Source organism: Cynocephalus volans, chromosome 15, assembly GCF_027409185.1.
Source record: "Cynocephalus volans isolate mCynVol1 chromosome 15, mCynVol1.pri, whole genome shotgun sequence".
NCBI lineage: Eukaryota > Metazoa > Chordata > Mammalia > Dermoptera > Cynocephalidae > Cynocephalus > Cynocephalus volans.
In genome coordinates this window covers 38,677,181-38,692,968 of record NC_084474.1, presented here as the reverse complement: position 1 = coordinate 38,692,968, position 15,788 = coordinate 38,677,181, and positions in this window count along the sequence as shown.

Here is a 15,788-nt window from a genome sequence, read left to right as displayed (position 1 = left end):
ACTCCTTCAAGAACTGAAGTGTTTCTGGGGTATAACACGATACTAATTCAACTCAAAACTAAAAGTACGAATTATGTATTCTGTTTCTCCTGATCTCAAATGATATTCATGTTGACATAAACAAGCTGCTTCTAAGACATGCCTAAGAAAGGTCTTGAAGATTAAGTTTATATCTTAATGTTATATAACATCTTCAAGTTATATATCATCTTAATATAGAGAAGTGAACTTTATTTTCTTTGCCATTTAAAATTAAAATTAGGTCAACATTCAGAAAGCTGGGTGGGGATAATCAGACCGAAATGTTATGTCTTGATAGAGAATGGAGAAGCAATGGAGTAGAAAAGGCAAGGAAAGGAAAGGCAGTGTTGGATGAGGAAATGGAGGAAAAAATTGAAGGACTAAAACAACAAAATTTCCATTCAACAAGGACAAGAATTAGAATTAAAAATAAAATAATTTGGAGCTCAATAAATACTGAAGAAATGCAGAAAGAGCATTGAGCATACAGTTCAAGAGCTGACTGTTTGCAGATTAAGAAATTGTAACAGACACGGGGCCTATATGTGCACACTGGCCACAAAAGGCCTTGTTTTCTTCAAGGATGCATGCTAAGCAGAATAGACTACTTGGTACAATGAACAACTGTAATTTACAAGAGAAGCACTTCTTCTACCTAAAATGTGTTAACTCATAGGTTTTCCTGTTCATAATTTTTACCTTTAGACCCTCAGACCGTAAAGTAGTTCATGAATGAAAAGAAGGTTCCAAGTGGGAGGATTTGTGTAATTCATTTTGGTGGCTTCTGTTATGGAAATATCTCTGAGGCTAGGTGAACTCTAGTCCTGCTATTTCATTCACATGACTAGAATGCCTACATAAATTATGTTTTCATGAACGTCATTACCAGGCTTGAAGCCTATTAAAACAAATGATAAAAGTTATTCTGGGTCAAACAACATAGATTTGCTTTCATTTACATCAGACATAATAAGCCTAAAAATACAAAGTACAGCAAAGCACGAGTTACAATCTTTTACTTCTTTCAAGTTTATTCATTTAGTTTACTTTTTAAAATATATATTTAGCTTGTTTATCTTCTTCTATGAATAGAACAATTTGAAGAAAAGCTTTTCTGACTTCTTTAGAATTATGAAAGAATTTTATTTTGGAATTAACTGAGAGGTAAATGAAAAATGTCCTCAGTTCACCCAAATCCTTTATTAAACACCATTATAAGTGAAAATCTGTTTTCCCTGCTATTATCTGAGTATACTGCTTAAAGAAACAAATAAACACCTGACAGTTGACTGACAGGAAATATGTTTTGTTTCCTTTTTTATTCTGGCTTCATTATTTTCCATGGAGATGGATTCTTGAAGTGACAGGTTGTGTTCATTTTGGTTCAGCTGTTCATTGACTTGTGCAACATATCAAACTTCTTTCCAAAAGGGAAAGGAAAAACAGAGTGATTTCTAGATGTGATTCAGCACAGAGAAATTTACATGTTTGGGAAGGATTCTTGGTATTTGAAAATAAAGGCATTTCTGAAAGTCCACTGCAATATATCTAAAATTTTTATAACTTTGGTTTAGTGATATTTCCTACTAATCTACCACCACTTATTAATGGCAGTCGTAATTTAAAGTTTTCTAACACAGACACTTCATTAAGGCATTTCCTCTCATTCCTCCTGCAAACATGACATTTAGAAGACCATTATATGTCTTCCATAGATAATTGCTACAAGGTTCTAAGTAGCCTTGATCCTGCTTGGGCTTAAAGCTTGTCAGCCTACTGTCAGCACATTCTAGTAGAGCTCTTATTAGTTAAATATTCTTGACAGAACCTCACAAATAGTATGTTTTTTTAAATTTGAAAAGTTTAAACAGCCTGACATTTTAAAGGTTATCACTTTCTTTCCCAGGATAATTATTGCCAGCATCAATAAAGCATTTTTTTAAACCAGAGTATTGACAATAGAAATAAGTTAGAAGTTCATCATCTACAGATTTATTTTACTGTCATTTTAAGAAATAATACATAATGTTATAAACAGTGGGTGATATAATTATGAGTCTAGTATTTTCTTTGCACATATAATTATTCTTTTGTGCTTATTCTTCTGAAACTGTGTAATGCAAGATAAAGCTTAGATAAAATAGAGTTCAAAGGTCTGAAAGTTGAGATAAAAGCAAAATTCATGGCAAAATTGCAATTCTTTACTTCCTTTTTAATGTAGGAGAAAGCTAATTTAAGTTTAAAGTCACTTTCAGAATAGAAGTAAATCAGGATGGGAGAACTCGTTGGATTCCCACCCACCTTTGAATCTTGGCATATGGTTAGAAACATAAGAACAATTTTCTTATCTTTTAAACAAGTATAGTAGAAATATGAAAATAAATGCAATGGACTCTGTAAAAAATACATTTAAAAAAAATTTTAATGTGAGAAGATTGCCAAATAATTGCAACAGTGAGGCAAGGTAATGTTTACTTAAAGACATTTTAATTATACTTAATCATATATCTTACAGAATTGAAATAAAAGCCTTGCAAGGGACCTCAATATATTAATATTCATCTCTCGAAGTCTGAAAAATAGACATTCAGCTTGTTCTTAAACACTTCTGATAAGCAGAATTCACCTTACGGAAAATAAAATCCCAATGTTGAACAGAATTGTTTAATTGAAAGCTCTTCCGTGTATTGAACTAAAAGCAGTTTTTCTGAAACTCATCTTTAGAAGCTTTGAATATGTTATGCTACATGGCAAAAGGGACTTTACAGATGTGATTAAAGTTAACGACTTTGCCATAGGTAGATGTCGTGGATGATCAGGGTGGTCCCGATCCAATCCCAATGTGGCCTAAAGAGCAGAGAACTTTCCAGCTGGAGGCAAGACACATGAGGCAGTGTGGAGGTTAGAGAAATTGAAAGCATGAGGAGGACTTTACCTGCAGTTGAGGGCTTTAAAGATGAAGGGGCCACAGGCCAGCGGGTACAGGAGGTCCCATGAGCCTGAGAACAGCACCCAGCTGAAAGCGAGTATGGAAACAAGGACTTCAGTCCTAAAATTGCATGAGAGTGAATTCTGACAACAAGCTGAAGGAGGCTGGAAGTGGATTCTCTTTCAGATCCTGCAGATAAAAGCTCACCTTGATCTTCCTCCTGAGATCCAAAGCAAAAGGGCAAGCCCATTTCTGAAATACAGAATGGTGAAATAATTTACATAGTTTTAAGACACTAAATTTGTGGTAAATAATCATAGCAGCAATACAAAATAATGCAACGTTCATTATTTTGTTCGGGCCCCACGACTACAACTCTATAACTATAACCTATAATTCTCTACTCTGTCTGCCTGGAATCATTTCAAATTTTAAAGAATTCTTTAATGTTTTTCTATTAGCCTTCTTCCCCAAACTTTAAACTTTAATTCTTTGATCCATTATTATTCCTCTTCAAAGATATTAAATTAATCTCTCTACAAATGCCCTGTTTTATCAATGCCCATTACAAACTGGTGCTCTGTATTAAAAGCAGTGATCCAGAAGTAAATTGACTGACAAGAGCACAGCATGATCTGTTACTTAAGGTAGGGAATTAGAACAACGCAAGAAGTTTTCCTTGCACTGGACTCATTTATCCAATCAGCCATCTCAATACAAGCCAGGAAGAGAGATGGGGTTATCTATGGAGGACCTATGGATCACCCTCTTGTCTAATGGTAGATACCCCTTGACATGCACAGGAGACCTACAAATTTTGGGGGGAATGTTATACCTAAAAACTGTGCTAGGCTGGATTGAAAGGGGCAGAGAAGGTACAAAACAGAGTAAGGCTGTTGGATTTCTGGGATTCTACAGGCAGGAAACAGGCTGATAGAGCTATTTGACAGTGAGCATGTGCTAACCTTCAAGAAAAAGAAATACTGACTTCATGGGCAGAGACCACTATCAGAAGCAGGGGCCAAGGAAACCTGTACATGTTCAGGGGGTGTAGGATCAACCATAGAAAATTATTCCAGTCCTTGGAACCTACTGGAACTTGTCCTTCTGGGTTTTGAACTTCCTTAGGACCAGTGAATTCTTTATTTCTTCTAATTTCTCCCTCTGGGAAGGACAAAGTCTACTCTATGCCTATCCACTACTCCATTTTGGAAGCATATAACTTGTTTCCTCATCCACAGGTCCATAAATGACCATATAGAGTATGTGTCATGTATACCTGATACAGATTATTTGGATAATATTTTGGAATTTTTGAGTTGATGATATTTAAATGTGATTTTAAAACTTAAATGTAAGCTGAAATGGATTAAGAATTTTGGGGATATTGGGTTGTGGTGAATTTATTTTTCAGGTGAGACTGACATAAATTTTTGAGGAGCAGAAGGTGAACTACAGTGGGTTGAATAGTGTTTCCCAAAAAGACATGCCCAATTCTGAATCCTCGGTATCTATGAATGTGACCATATTTGGACATGGAATATTTGCAGTTGTAACTGACTTAAAGATCTCAGGATAAGATCATTCTGAATTTAGGGTGGGTCCTAAATTCAATGATCAGTATCCTAAAATAAAAAGGAGAAGAAATTTTGAAACAGAGGGGAGGAGAGAAGTTCATGTGAAGATGGATAGAGAGTGGCATGATATGTCTATAAGCCAAGGAACTCCAGGTGTTTCTGGCAGCCACAAGAAGCTCAATGAAAGTTATCAAATAAATTCTCCCTAGAGCCTCCAGAAGGAACCAACCCTGGTCTATTGTTTTAAGCCACCAAGTTTGTGGTAACTTGTTACAGCAGCTCAAGAAAACTAATACGTATTCAAAGATTTTTTTTTTTTAGTATTTACAAATTGATTTTTAGAAATTCAATTGTTCATTAACTGATTAAGCAAACATTTATTTATTGAGCATCTTCACTGTATGGGACAATAATCTCTCTCCTGAGGATACCCAATTTTGAGCAGTCATAACCACGTTCCCTGATAATTATGAAATGTATGGTATGTCAATGAGCTGTGACAAATGCTTTGAGTAAGAGTATATTTCTGAGAGTGTACGAGAGGAGTCTTTAACTGGTAGGTCATCATCATCCCTTTAGAGCTTGACTCTAAAGATTCAATTGAGTCAACTAAGTACAGAATGGAAGGTGGAAGACTCACAGTGATTTGAATGTGCAAAGAATTTGTGACAATAAGGATCATCAAGCATGAGAGGGAGTAGAAGAAAGTGACAATGGCTGGAAGGAAAACTGTATGGCTGTATAAATGGAAGGAGAGGTAAATAAATTCACCGAGCATTTGCTAATCTTTCTGTCACTTGATCTTAACATTCTCTCAATTTTTGTGAAATCACCTCAGTGGGAAGATCCTACTTATCATACAAGTTCAAAATTCCATATAAGTTTCCTACTTTCTCACAGCTAGAGCACAGGAATATATGGGTTAGACTACAACAATCACTGTCCATCACTGATGTTTAACAAGTAGCCAAAGCAGGAAATATTAGTAAACTCTCAAACTCCTTTCCAGTTGAAGAGTGATACAAACATGCAATTACGTGTAGTATCCAGGAGCAGTTTTTGAAGCAGTGTTTCATAATATCAGTTGTGTCTTGTGTTTAGCAGTAAGGTATTTATGTTTGGTATCAGCAGCAAAAGTGTTTTCATGGGAACCATTCTGTGGTGTGATTTTTAGTTACTACTCCTACTTTCATAGCATCTGGATTGCATTCTCTTTCTCTTTAAAAACTCTGTGAGGTATGAAAGATGTTTTAATTTGGGGGGGGTAGGGAGCTTGACTATTTTCTATTCCTTAGAATTGAGGAGCCAGGCTATGTCATATTGTGTGGAACACTTTAAGGTAGAACAACTTTATCCTATTATCATACTTTGAACATATTGACACTGAGATCTAAAATGGTGTTATATGAAGTTTGAAAAGTCAGTCTGGTTTGAGTGCCAGAAAGAATGTGAGCAAACCAACTTGGAGACTCTTTCAATTGTCCAGGCAAGAGAATATAATTGTGCATCAAGCACAGTGTTGATGGCTATGCAGAGGAGTACATATATTCAAAAAACATTTGAGGAAATAGTGACAGATCTTAAAAATGGAAGGCAAAAGAGGTGATGAGCAAGATACAGGTGTCACTGATGTCTTTACATTTTCTGCATTGCATAACTGAGTAGGTCATTGTGACACTAATGCATACAGGACACATTAGAAAATGGTTAGTTTGTTGAGAATAAGAGGAAGATATGACTATGGATTTAGTTTGGGTAACTTGAGTTTGCCCTTGAGACAGTCCATTGGAGTTGTCCAATGGAAAGTTGAATAAACATAACTCAAGGTCAGAGGAGATAATTGGGCTGAATTACATATAGGGATCATGTGGCAGTTGAAGCCATTGGTAAGGACAAAATGCCCAAGAAGAGAATATATAATGAGAAGAATCTAGAGACTAGATTTGAATCTTGAACAGTCTGTAAAGAAATAGCTAGAGGGGTTGATGGTCAAGGAAATGCAGACATAAGATAGGAGAAATGAATGGAAGGAAATGTTCAAAGATGATTTGATATTTCACTTGATATTTTCACATATTTCTCTTTTTTTCCTTCCTTCTTTCCTTTAGTTTTATTTCTAGAGATGGTCAATAATCTTTTTATTACAGGAAAGAATTGGCTTGTTCAAATAGACGTGTAACTGAACTACATTACTCCAAATTAATATCAGGTAGAAAATTAGTGCAAATCCATGGATATACTACTATCTGATAAACTTGTTTCTGTCTTTTAGAACCATAGGCAAGAAGGGACAAACATGTTTGAATATAGATGTGTTCTTCAAATTCTTCAGTAAAATAGATTTGGTTACTCCTTAATAAAGAAATAAGAATGGAATAATTACTGCATTATATACCAAATAAAAGATGATATTAAATGAACACAATTTTGAACATATTACTTACATTATCTTATTGAATGGTCACAATATCTCTATTTGTAGTGTATTATTATTTAAATTTTATAAATGAAGAAGCTAAAAAGCACAAGAATATATATTTGAATGCAGTTCTGACTGACTTCAAAGCTCATACTCTTAAATGCTAAACTATTTTGTCTCCCAGAGAATCATTTCTGCAACAATATCATTGTAAACTATTCCTATGTATAAGGTGTTATGCATTTTCTATGTACAGAATTTCCTCTGTACTGCTCAAAAGTACAATAACACTTCTTTTAGTTTCTTAAAATTATACAAGAAGTACTTTTTAGGATAAATTGGGACCAAAACTAATATCCATATTTAAAATATTAAATGTACCTAGTATTGAGTTCCCAGTCCTCTGAAGACAATTTTACTATAGACCTTCATTTTTTTTTTATTTTATTTTGTCGACATACATTGTAGCTGATTATTGCTCCCCATCACCAAAACCTCCCTCCCTTCTCCCTCCCCCCCACCCCCCCAACAATGTCCTTTCTGTTTGCTTGTTGTATCAACTTCAAATAATTGTGGTTGTTATATCTTCTTCCCCCCCCCCCCGGTTTGTGTGTGTGTGTGTGTGTGTGTGTGTGTGTGTGTGTGTGTGTGTGAATTTATATATTAATTTTTACCTCCCTCCAATAAGTGAGAACATGTGGTATTTCTCTTTCTGTGCCTGACTTGTTTCACTTAATATAATTCTCTCAAGGTCCATCCATGTTGTTGCAAATGGCAGTATTTCATTCGTTTTTATAGCTGAGTAGTATTCCATTGCGTAGATGTACCACATTTTCCGTATCCACTCATCTGATGATGGGCATTTGGGCTGGTTCCAACTCTTGGCTACTGTAAAGAGTGCTGCGATGAACATTGGGGAACAGGTATACATTCGACTTGATGATTTCCATTCCTCTGGGTATATTCCCAACAGTGGGATGGCTGGGTCGTATGGCAGATCTATTTGCAATTGTTTAAGGAACCTCCATACCATTTTCTATAGAGGCTGCACCATTTTGCAGTCCCACCAACAATGTATGAGAGTTCCTTTTTCTCCGCAGCCTCGCCAGCATTTACCATACCTCTCACCGTATACTAAAATCAACTCAAAATGGATTAAGGATTTAAATATACACCCTGAAACAATAAAACTTCTTAAAGAAAACATAGGAGAAACACTTCAGGAAATAGGACTGGGCACAGACTTCATGAATACGACCCCAAAAGCACGGGCAACCAAAGGAAAAATAAACAAATGGGATTATATCAAACTAAAAAGCTTCTGCACAGCAAAAGAAACAATTAAAAGAGTTAAAAGACAACCAACAGAGTGGGAGAAAATATTTGCAAAACATACATCTGACAAAGGATTAATATCCAGAATATATAAGGAACTCAAACAATTTACAAGAAGAAAACAAGGAACCCAATTAAAAAATGGGCAAAAGAGCTAAGTAGGCATTTCTCTAAGGAAGATATACAAATGGCCAACAGACATATGACAAAATGCTCAACATCACTCAGCATCCGGGAAATGCAAATCAAAACCACATTGAGATACCATCTAACCCCAGTTAGGATGGCTAGACCTTCATTTTTTAACAGTAGCTTGAGATTACATGCAAAAGAAATGTGGTATCACTAGGAGACATTGGAATATGGTAAGATCAAATTACATTGGCACTAAAAAGAAATGAGTTATCAAGCCATGAAAAAGACATGGAAGAAACTTAAATCATATTACTAAGTGTAAGAAGCTAATCTGAAAAGGTTATATACTATATGATTGCATTTAATAATATGATATTCTGGAAAAGGCAAAATTTTGGAGCCAGTAAAAAGATCAGTCATTGCCAGGAGTTAGGGAGAGAGAGGGATAAGTAGACGAAACACACAAGATTTTTATGGCAATAAAAATACTTTGTGTGATATTATAATGGTGGTTACAAGTCATTATATATTTGTCTAAATCCATAAAATGCAAAACACCAAAGAATGAATCCTAATGTAGACTATGGACGTTGGGTGATAATGATGTGTCAATGTAGGTTCATCAGTTGTAACAAATGTACCACTCTGTTAGCGGATGTTGAAAATGGGGGAGGCTGTGCATGTACAGGGCAGGTGGCATATGTTAAATCTCTGTATTGTTTCAGTTTTGGTGTGAACCTAAAAACTGCTCTAAAAATGCATGTCTTAAAAAAAATAGTGACACAGAGGAATTAAACAATTTTTACTCAGAATTGTGGGAAGATGGTGGACTAGAGAAACCTAGGATGCATTTCTCCCAAAGAAGAAGACCAGAACAGGCCCACTGCTACCAGCACTGCACTCCCCAACGTTGTCAGAATCCAGGACCATTGCCCACCTTCTTACTGTGAGTTTCATACCACCCAACATTACTGTCTCCTGCAACATGGCTCTAGCCACTGCTACTGCTCATAGCCATTTAAACTGACACTAGAGCTCTGACCAGGCCAGCCATGCGCTGGATCTCTGCCAACACTTCTGCACCTGTCAGCTGGTCCATGAGTGGGACCCCTGTGCAGTTGCCTGCAGTGCAGCAGTCATCGCTAGTGGCCTATGCCAACACACCAGCCAGACCAGCCACACACAGGACCCCGGCTCAAGCAGCCTCAACAGCCAGCTCAGCTACTTGTGGGTTTCCCTGCCATAGTTGTAGACAGTGTGATTGCCACCACCAGAGCCATCACACAAGCCCAACCGGCTGGGTGGGGGATTCCCTGCCAGCACTGAAGCAATAGACACCCTGTCTGGGCATAGAACCCCATGCTGCCACCACTTGCAGTGTGGCAACTATAACCAGGGGCTATCCACACTGTGACACTAGCCAGACCAGCTGCGCAAGGGACCCATGCCACCACATCAGCCAAACTGGCAATGGGTGGGATGCCCTGCTAATACTGAAGCAGTAGCCAGCCCAGCTGAGCACAGAACCCTGGCTGCTATCACCTGCACTACTGCTTTTGCTGCTACCACTGCCAGCAGCCACACACACTGCTGTCACCACTGCAGCACCAGTCAACTAGTCAGACTGGCTAAAGGCAGGACACATCACTAACACTTTAGACCAATTGGACTTGAAGGATATCTACAGAGTGTTGTACCCAATGACTACAGAATAAACATTCTTCTCACTGGCACATGGAACATTCTTCAGGATAGACCACATGTTAGGTCACAAATCAAGTCTCAACAAATTCTAAAAAACTGAAATCATTTCAAGTATCTTTTCAGATCACAATGGATTAAAACTAGAAATCAATAACAAAAGATATTATCAAACACATGAAAATTAAACAATATGCTTCTAAATGACCCATGGGTCCAAGAAGAAATTAAACAGGAAATCAAAAAATTTCTGGACACTAATAAAAATAAAGACATATCATATCAAAACCTGTGGGATATAACAAAAGCAGTATTAAGAGGGAAGCTCATTGCAATAAACGTTTACATCAAAAGTATAGAAAGTTATCAAATAAAAAATCTAATGCTACACCTCAAAGAACTAGAAAAACAAGAACAATCCAACCCCAAAATCAGTAGATGGAAAGAAATAATTAAGATCAGAGCAGAACTAAATGAAATAGAGACCCCCAAAATGATACAAAAGATCAATAAGATGAAAAGTTGTGTTTTTGAGAAGACAAACAAAATAGACAAAACATTAGCAACGCTAACTAAAAAAAGAAGACAGAAGACCAAAATAACAAAAGTCAGAAATGAAACAGGAGGCATTCCAATTGATACCACAGAAATACAAAGAATCATTAGAAACTATTATAAACAACTATATGCCAATAAATTTGAAAACGTGGGAGAAACATAAATTTCTGGACACATACAAATTACCTAAACTGAACCAAGAAGACATAGAAAACCTGAACAGACCAATAACAAGCAATGAGATTGAAGCAATAATGTGCAGTCTCCTAACAAAGAAAAGCCTAGGACCAGATGGCTTTACTGCTGAATTCTACCAAACCTTTAAAGAGGAATTAACATCAATTCTCTTCAAACTGTTCTAAAAACATTGAAACAGAGGCCACTCTCCCCAATTCATTCTATGAAGCCAGCATCACCCTCACACCAAAACCAGACACACACACAACAAAAAAGAAAACTACAGGTCAATATCCTTTATGAACATAGAAGCAAAAATCCTCAACAAAATATTAGCAATCTGAATACAGCAACACTTCAAAAAAGTTATACACCATGATCAAGTAGGATTCATCCGAGATGCAAGGATGGTTCAACATATGCAAGTCAATAAATGTGATGTACTACGTCAAAAAAATCAAGGATAAAAACCATACGATTATCTCAATAGATGCAGAAAAAGCATTTGACAAAATTCAACATCCACTTATGATAAAGACTCTTAAGAAATGAGGTACAGATAGAAAGGATCTCAACACAATTAAAGCCATATATGACAAACAGCCAATATCATTCTGTAGCTTCTGCCATACCAAAATTAACTGAAATGGATTAAAGAGTTAAATATAGCACCTGAAACTATAAAACTCCTAAAAGAAAGCATAGGAGAAACACTTCAGGTTAGGACTGGGCAAAGACTTTATGAATAAGACCCCAAATGCAAGGCAACAAAAGAAAAAAAAATGGGATTATATCAAACTAAAATGCTTCTGCACAGCAAAGGAAACAATTAATAGAGTGAAAAGACAACCTACAGAATGTGAGAAAATACTTGCAAGCTATGCATCTGACACGGGATTCTATCCAGCATACACAAAGAACTCGAAACAACTTCACAGTAAGAAAACAAGTAACCCAATTAAAAAATGGTCAAGGAGCTGAATAGGCATTTATCAAAGAAAGGCATACAAATGGCCAACAGACATGTGAAAAAATGCTTAACATCACTCTGCATAATGAAAATGCAAGTCAAAACCACACTGAGATATCATCTCACCCAAGTTAGACTGGCTATTATCAAAAAGACAGAGAATACCACATGCTGGCAAGGATGTGGAGAAAGAGGAACCCTCCTGCACTGTTGGTGGGGCTGTAAATTAGTGCAGCCATTATGGAAAACAGTATGGAGTTTCCTCAAACAACTACAGACAGACTTGCCATACAATCCACCAATTCCACTGCTGGGTGTATACCCAAAGGAATGGAAATCATCATGTCGGAGGAATACCTGCACTCGCATGTTTATGGCAGCTCTATTTACAATTGTCAAGAGCTGGAATCAACCTAAATGTCCATCATCAAATGACTGGATAAGGAAAATGTGATATATGTACTCAGTGGAATACTACTTTGTGACAAAAAATAATGAAATTCTGCCATTCACAGCAACATGGATGAACTTAGAGAAAATTAAGTTAAGTGAAATAAGCCAGACACAAAATGAGAAATACCACATGTCCTCATTCATAAGTGGGAGCTGAGGAAGGAAGGAAGGAAGGAAGGAAGGAAGGAAGGAAGGAAGGAAGGAAGGAAGGAAGGAAGGAAGGAAGGAAGGAAGGAAGGAAGGAAGGAAGGAAGGAAGGAAGGAAGGAAGGAAGGAAGGAAGGAAGGAAGGAAGGAAGGAAGGAAGGAAGGAAGGAAGGAAAGAAAGAAGGGAGGGAGGGAGGGAGGGAGGGAGAAAAAATCACAATAATACATTGAACTTTCAAAAAAAATGAACAGAACTGTGGTTATTAGAGGTGGGAAAGGGAGAAGGGGAGGGGGCTTAGTGAGAAATTAATTAAGGGTCACAAAGATAAATTGTGTCTGGTGAACATGTGTATACTAATTATACTGATTTGATCACCACACATTGTACACATGTATTGATATTTGTTTCTGTACCCCACAAATATATATAAGCAATTATGTTTCAATAAAAAACCCGTCTAAAATATATAAATAAATAAATAATTTTTAGCTCTTTAGAGGTCAGACTTATAGAAAAAAAGAAAATCTTAAAAATAAAACAGTGAGAAAGAATAGCAATAATCACTGGTGAGAAGAAGAATATGAAATTTGGCCGGCGCATGTAGGCCCTCTTTTTTCTAAATCATGTACTTGGATGTATGATGTGTAAATGTGAAGACTTTCATTAAGTTGTATTTGTAAGATTTGTACATGTGTGCATATTAAACCTCAATAAAAAAGAATATTAGAAAATTTTAAAAAAGCAAAACAAAAGAAAATTACAGGGAACTTAACTTATTTCCTTATTCTGATATGTTTTCCCGTTCATAGTTATGCCCTAACGCAAAGTGTATTCAATTTTCAGTTGCAAATTTGACAACATATCTTGTGATAGTTTGTCAATGACTTAGATAAAACCACAGAGAGAATATATTTCTCTTCTTTCTTTCTTCTTTCCATTTTTCCTTCCTTCCTTCTTTTATTTCTTTATGGGATCAATTAATATTTTCACAAGAAGGAACTGGCTCTTTTTATACACACACACACACACACACACACACACACACACATATACATACAAAGGTATTTCAGAAATTCATAGAAAAATAGAATTAAAGATAATACTAATCTTTTCATTAACTTTTTGAAGTATACTCCTATATACATATCTACAAATGTATTTTTATACATTGCTAATGACATTAGGAAATGTAAAAATCCTAACCTGAAGTTCAAATACCCAGCTACTAAAATACAAATGACAGCCCTATTCTAAGAGTTTGCCAATGCAATAAAAGCTATTGATACTACTTGTATGTCCAATAAGAAGATTTTTGTGTTTCATGAAGTAAGGATTTTTAGGCTCAGTACATCTATACTATTCTTTTAGCATGACATTGAAAACTTTAACTGTTCTATAGATGGCATTGAGCTTGCCATACAATTACGTCTGTTTTAAGTTTTCAATTCCTTCTGTGTATTTTCATTGATTAGCAAGAGAGGTCTTTGACTAGTTTCTCTTAAAAAAAAAAAAAAACCCTAAAAACCCCAAAAGCAAAAAAAACAGATTCACTTACATTCTCCATGATATCTTCTATGAATTATGACTTTGGAAATTAGAGATTAAATAAATAAATAAATAAATAAATAAATAAATAAATAAATAAATGGCTTAAAATGGCTTAGGAATAAAGATGTGAGGGTTAATTAACATAATAAAATAATAGCATTGCGATTAATAAAATGAATCTCATTTAATAACCGTGGCTGTCTATGTTGAAGATAAAATAACTGAAAATCAGATTAATTTGAAGTAAATGTAATTTGAATTATGTGAAAAGAATTGCTGATGAATATCAAATATTTAAGTAAGAACGATACATGTAAAGGCCAAGAATTCATTAATGGAGTTAAATTAAGCATTTTAATTTTATAATTAATCAGTTTCATATTTCTTACTAAAAAATTCCATAATTAAGCCCAAATTATAAAGTATAACAATACTATTTCAAGAATCTTGGCAGCAAATACCAATATCTCTTTATACCATCTCAAACCTATTTTAAATGCAAAATTCACATTGAAATGGTTTTCTGATCAATGCTACTGTGTGTTTCCTGGGTAAGAGGAACAAAATAATAACTGTACTTTTTACTTTAAATCTATTAGTATTTTACTGTCAACTTATGTTGAACTGGAGGCAAAATGGCATCCTGAGGCAGGGGCTAAAACAGTAATACTAGACTTACCTTCAGAGCACTATTATTAATTCTATTAATTTAATGATTTTACCCACCTCATTTTTTTGTTGTTGTTATTAAAATTCTTTCCTGGACACAACATCTGACCTTGCTTTTACTACTCCAGCTTAATCAAATACCAATTTTATGTTTTGGAAGATTATCTGAACCTTAAAAGATGATGATAAATGAGGTCATACTCCAAAATAAAAGGTGACAGTTTTCTGTGCTAAAATGAACATTCAGATACTTAGGCATTTAAAACATTATAGCCAAATTACCATGGGTCATACTGTGAATTCCTGAATGAAAAGAAATAATGTCCAAGAATAAAGGTCTGATAGAAAAGAGACCTATTAGGCAAATATTCTATAGGAGCAACAATCTGAAGAATTTTGAAGTGGTTTTAGAAAACTAAGGCAGGGATGAGTGGACATTGAAAAACCACAGAAATGGCAAAGTGAGGTTTTTTTTTAAAAAAAGAGCAAGAAATGAAAATCAGTTTTTGAAAATATTACACTCAGTTTAAGGGTTTCATTTAGTCTCAGAGAAAAAGTAGATACAAAGAATAATAACAGAGTCATTGTTGTGGTAATTTAATTTTATCTGAAGAGGCATGATTTTTTTTTTTCCTTCTTGAAATACGTTTTCTCTTAAGGTTAGAATGTATGTAGATTAGGTAAAGAGATTAACTTTGTTCAAGAATTGCAGAGGATAGTAATAATGAAATCCAATAGTTTCCCTCATATTCATTGTAGATTTTGGACGGTTGTCTAATTTAAGCCTGAATACAATGGAAGCAGAGGAACACATGTATATGGTATTTTGAGCCTAAAATTAGTTTATAAGAGTAATGAATGTAATACCTACTTTACTTGTCTTTATTACCTGTAGAATAAAATACATGTCTAATTAACTTCGGTTTAATTATGTTATAGGTGACCTACAAAAATATCATAAATTTCAATTGCCTCAGCTATGTGCTTCAGCAGTTAAATATCCCTTCTAGCCAAGCCAAGGTACGTCAGCAAATAAGCTGATAAATAGTGACCCTTCAAAGCATTTTTGAAAGTGTTCAAAGTCAAACTCTGCCATACTTTACTCTTGCCAATAACATTAGGGCTTACTTGTCAGGTCTTATAGGAGCT